The following is a 6000-nucleotide window of genomic DNA, read 5'->3' on the forward strand; positions in this document are numbered from 1 at the left end:
TAAAGTTGCAATAGTACCTTTTGTGTGTTTTGCACATTATTGAGATTGAAAAATTGCTCCATCTGTAATATCCATGTTGCGGGATCCTTGCCATCAAACTTCCTCATATCTATTTTTGGAATATGGTGGGTCTTCGATCCCACATTAGAGTCTATGAAATCATGATTAACATTTCTTTTGTTTGCATCATGAGTTTCCTTTACTACCCTTTCACCATTAGTAAGTATTTATTGTAGAAAATTTTTCAAATCTGTCTTCAAATCTGCCATGTCTCTCTTCAAATTTGTCTTCAAATATATCTTCAAATCATCCATCTTAGCTTCCATGCCCTTTATCTTAGCTTCTATTAGTTTTTGTGAGAGTGACATTTGTTGCACTTGGTCTTGTAATTTTCATATATCATGTAGCATTTCTTCCTCTTCTTCATGAGTCATGATAGAGCTTTCAGGTTGCTTACTAGCTGTTTTCATTTTCTTTCCTCAAGGCATCAATTACCGATAATAATGCTCTACTATGCCCTTTGAATTCCTTCAAAATAAATTTTCAAACTAGGCTTAAGCAAAAATTTAAAAAAAATCTACACACATTTTTTCACTTTGTAGGAGCTCGATATTGCCTCTGATGTATCTCTGTACTTTTAGATCATCCAGTTCTGAAATTGCTACTTGCAGTAGCCCTCTGTGTCCTCTTTACAATGCCACTAGTTTGATCCAAATTGGATTCTCCAAGGAAAAGTTATACGAAATCTCCCACAGTGACTTGATTATAGACTAGTTCAATAGAGTGAACTTTTATGACGTGCCACGAGTCACTGTTTCGACCTTTGGCTCTAAAAAATATATACAAGAAACTACAGTCCGTCTTCTTTTTGTACCTTTTTACAAAATTTCAATCCAATGCTCAGAGAGAATGTTATGACGATTTTCCCCAGGTTACCTGTTTGCAATGTAATTTAGGAGTCTGCAAAAAGACCAACTTCCTCATATCATATCTCCGCAAATATAGTGCAAAAAGCTCTGAAATCTAGACTCGAGATTCAGCGTGATTTCTTCTTAAATGGTTTTTTTTTTTCGCTTCTGAAACATCGTAGAAAAAAAGTTATAGAAAAACTTCCACAATGACCTGTTTGGAGGAGCGAAGCCCTAGAATCCAAAGCTTTGATACCAAATGTTATGAAACCAGCTCAAGAAAAAGATAGAAAAGATAGATCAACGCCTTAGAATTCAGCCTCTTCGAGGGGGAAACCTCCTTTACATTACATAAATGGAAAATTCTTGGATGACTCAAATTACAAAACCTCCTTTCTATATATAGGAGTCTAAGGAGTCACAATATAACCCAGCCGACCTAACAATAATAATATAAAGCCACAAAAATAACAATAGAGGAATACTATGGGGCATAGTAATAACAATATGGGGACAATAGGGGCACAACTATATTAATAAGGGATACAACTACAATAGTAATGGGGTAATCACTAGTGTTATAGGGACCCAACACACTCCATGTGAAGGGGGTGGGCATGGCATGAGTTGATTGCAAGGTTAATTTTCCCAAGGCAGAATAAAACAGGTAGCATTTAAATTAATGGTGGGGATTGAGATAGTTATATAAGAATAGTACATAGGAGTTATTTTGAGCCATATCACATAGTTAACGACATGAAAACAAAAATATAGTAGGGCATGTATAACCTTAGAGAGGTGTGACCCACCTAAGCAAACATATTAAATTGTTATTATTATTGTAATCCCTAAAATGAAATAAATGGACATATAATATTCATTTGGCTAGAAAGGTAATCCAAATATACATGTTCGAAGCATATAATACACATGGGAGTAAGAAGAACCTCTTAAGTGCAAAATGAAGATAACATTTCCAAGCATAAGTCTACAAATGTATACTTGGTAATAAGCTCATGAAATAAACTAGCAAGGATATATATATTTTAATTCACAGATGAATAATCATTCGAAGAATTCATGATCAATATACTATCTATTACACCTACATAGGAGAATAAGGACATACATGGTGATAATATTATCGTTGCTATAAACATATATATGAATGAAAAAAAATTGTGGCTTGTGTTGTACTATATGAGTTGTCAAATATGGTATCAAATCCGAGTTTCACCACTGGGGCCTTAAGGAACCACTACATAAATAACAGATTTGAAAAGTTGAATTAAGGAAGGAAGAACTAATAATAAATTTTGTTGAATCACAAGGTAAGAATGTGACCCAACTATAGAAAAAATGGTCAAGGAAGATCCAACCATCACTCAAGGTGAAGACTTGTATATTAAATTGGGAAACAGGGCCACCCAAACAACTACTCAATTCATGGATGTTATTAGAAATCTTTAGCAAGCATTGGCATACCCTAGGAGCAATAATGAGCATATGTTAAAGGCTAGTGAGGAGCAGGAAAGGATGATTAGGGGGTTAACTGAAAAGTCTAGTCGTAAAATGGCGGAACCTGAAATATTGAAAGGAAATAAAAGGGGCACAAAATCAGAGCAATCTGAAGGTGGTGGGGGGGGTGGTAGAATCTAATAGAACATATGCAAGAAAACAAAAGAAAAAGAAACAAAAAGAGCTACAAGGGTAATATAGGAAAATTAATCCCCCTACTTTTGATGGGGAAAAAGAGGAGGATGTCGAATCATGGCTACTTAATATGACTAAATATTTTCAAGTCTATGAATATGAGGCCAACTTAAAGGTCATATTGGCCATTTATCAACTACAAGGTAAAGCTTCCCCCTGGTGGGAAGAAGATAAAAGTGTGCATCTATTGGAGGAAAATACAATATCCTTGGAGGAATTTCAGAAGCAATTTAAAAACCACTACTTAAGTTAATGTTATTATGAAGACGACACAAAGGAGTTCCATGAGTTAAGGTTGGGATAGTTAACTATGGATGAATTTTTGAAAAAGTTTACCAATTTATTGCGGTATGTTCCCTATATTAAAGAAGAAAAAGCCAAGGTGCAACTTTTCTTGAACTCTTTTCCCTCTATCTACAAGGAACAGATTGAGTTCGACAATACTAAGACAATGGGTGAAGTAGTAAGAAAGGAAAGGTTGTGTTATTAGTAGTTCAGGAATAAGGGTGAAGGCCTCAAGTTTTTGCAGAATAAGGATAGAGCTAAGCCTATAATTGGGGAAAAATGACATAAACGTGTTTACCTTAAATTTTTTAGAAAGGACCATCAACGAAAAAATTTCAGCAAGGGGAACGTAAATCAGCCGACACACTCTCTAGTTAGGTCAAAACCTATTGATTTGAATAGTAAAAATATCTTGGGGGTAAATAAAAAGAACCGTTGAAGTGCTAGGGGTGTGGTGAGCCTCATATGTTGAGGGATTGTCCGTATTCTAGAAATTCCCACTGTAGATCAACAAATTATGCAATATACTAAAACAAAATACAAGATCTACTTCTAAAACACTTTGCAGATGCTTAATCAATTTGAGCGCAATCAATGAGAACACATATAACTGAGAATGAGAAGCAATCACACATAACACAGAAGAAATAACCCGGGGAAAGCCTCAGCCTAAAACCCAACTCTGTATTATCATACAAGTGGAAATATAGTCTGGATTACAAAAATAATCAACTCACAAGCTATCCTACTCTCTCTGCAATCCCTCTGCTTCTCATAGATAGTCAAAGGCCTCTCTCACCCCTTCTCCTCTGCCCTCCAAGCCTCCTATTTCTTTGCGCAATTTTCCTTGGGGTCCAGTGCAGCCACTTGTGTGAATTGGCCTCTTCACACACTCACTAACCTCTGATCTAACACCACAATCCTAAAGGAGATAAATCCTTCTCCATGGATGAGCTTCCTTTATAGGAAAAAACCATCGAACTGATAGTACATTGTCCCTCCTCTTATCTCAACTAGGTCTCTGTCTAAACTGACATGCATGAGTTATTTATGAGAGAATATTAAGTTATTTGAAGTGCAGTAGTTATATGCAAGCATGCTTTAAATAACTAAACTCATATTAATTTAAACAAACTATTTAAATCAATCTAACTCGACCTGACTCAGTTAATTGAGCCAACTAATTACAACTGAAATTACAACTCATCCTTATCTCTTTAACTGATGGATAAATTCCTCAATCAATGGATAAATTGTTCTTGTCCTTACATAGACTTCATGTTTGAGTTTTCACAACTAATTAACTCATGGTGAATTAATTAATTTATTTCCAAACAACTGCTAAGTTAAAATTCGAATTTTACTTCACTATTTTAGTTTAGGGATTGACCAAAATAGGAATCCATCCCAAACTGCTAAAAATAGCAATGCTATTTTTAGCACTTCCATTTTTCATTCCCTGTTGCTCAATCCAACACTAGTACCTGAAATACTATTTATAGCAGTTCTATTTTTAGCAGTTCTATTTTTAGCATTTCTTGTTGCTATTTTCAACACGTATAATACTAGATCTATCCAAAATATGAAAGTTGTCCATGAAGCCACCATAGTGAATTATATTGCTTGAAATATTCCCAGGATAAGTGAAACCTTCGAGGATAAACAAGTGGAACATCAATCAACAATTATTGAAATTTAAGGTACTATTTCCAACCAATCTGTTTCTATTTTAATTGATCTAGGGGCTAGTTTAATTTACAATGGATCACAGGTGGTAGAAAAGTGTAAACTTAAAACTAAAAAATATAAAGTTGTCTGGTTGGTATGGTTAGAAACCGACACCAAGAGAAGACTAAGAAACCAAGTAAAGCAATGTCATCTTGATTTAAATGGCTATCTCACCATAGTAAACTTAAATGTACCTACCCTAGTATCATATGACATACTAATAGTCATGGATTGGTTGGAAAAGAAGGGGGCCATTATAAACTATTTAGAAAAAATAGTGAGCTATGTCAATTAGCAAGAATAAACTCAAATAACCCAAGGGATACGAAAACCCATATCAATAAGACAAATATCAGCCTTACAAATGAAAAAGAATGCATGAAAGAGGTGTCAATTATTTATGATTCATGTAGAAGTAAGTGAACAATGAGGAGAATAATTAAAATTAAATACCCTATCAGTTATTAAGGAGTTTTGTGATTCCTTTCTGGAGGAAATGCGAGGTTTTCCCCTTTGCAAAGATATATAACTTTCCATTGATTTGGTACCCAGTGTCTAGAGCTCCTTACAAAATGAGTCCATTTGAATTATTGGAGCTGAAAATGTAGCTACAAGAACTATTGGACAATGACTATATTAGGCCTAGAGTGTTACCATGGGGGGATCCCATGTTATTTATGAAGAAGAAGGATGACACATTTAGAATGTGCATTAATTATCGACAATTAAACAAGTTAATTATAAAAAACAAATAGCCATTACCCCATATTGATGATCTATTTGACCAAGTAAGAGGGGCAACCATTTTTTCAGAAAATGCCTTAAAGACTGGATATCATCAATAGAGAGTAAAAAATGAAGATATTTATAAGACAACCATCAGAACCAGATATGGTCACCACGAGTTTGTGGTGTTACCATTTGACCTTACTAATTCTACAACAACCTTTATGTGCATAATAAATAATATATTTAGTAAATATTTGGATAAATTTCTATTAGTATTTATAGATGACATTATGGTATATTCCAAAGATGAAGAAGAACATAAGGAACACTTAAAATTAGTGCTACAAACTCTAAGGGAACATTAGTTGTATGCCAAATTTAGTAAATGTGAGTTCTACAAGAATAAAATATAATATTTGGGCCACATCATTTCAAAGGACGGACTAGCTATTGATCTTAAGAAGGTTAGGACCATGGTAAATTGGCCCATACCAAAGGATGTGTCTCATGTCCGATCATGTATGGGAATCACTAGATATTACCATAGATTTAGAGAAGGATTCTCGAAACTAGCATATCATATCACATCCTTACAGAAAAAGGAGTAAAATTTGAATGGACTACTGAATGTCAAGAG

This window comes from Pinus tabuliformis, chromosome 7 (assembly GCF_031772625.1).
Source record: "Pinus tabuliformis cultivar Carrire ecotype Pingquan chromosome 7, CPIR1, whole genome shotgun sequence".
NCBI classification, from domain to species: domain Eukaryota; kingdom Viridiplantae; phylum Streptophyta; class Pinopsida; order Pinales; family Pinaceae; genus Pinus; species Pinus tabuliformis.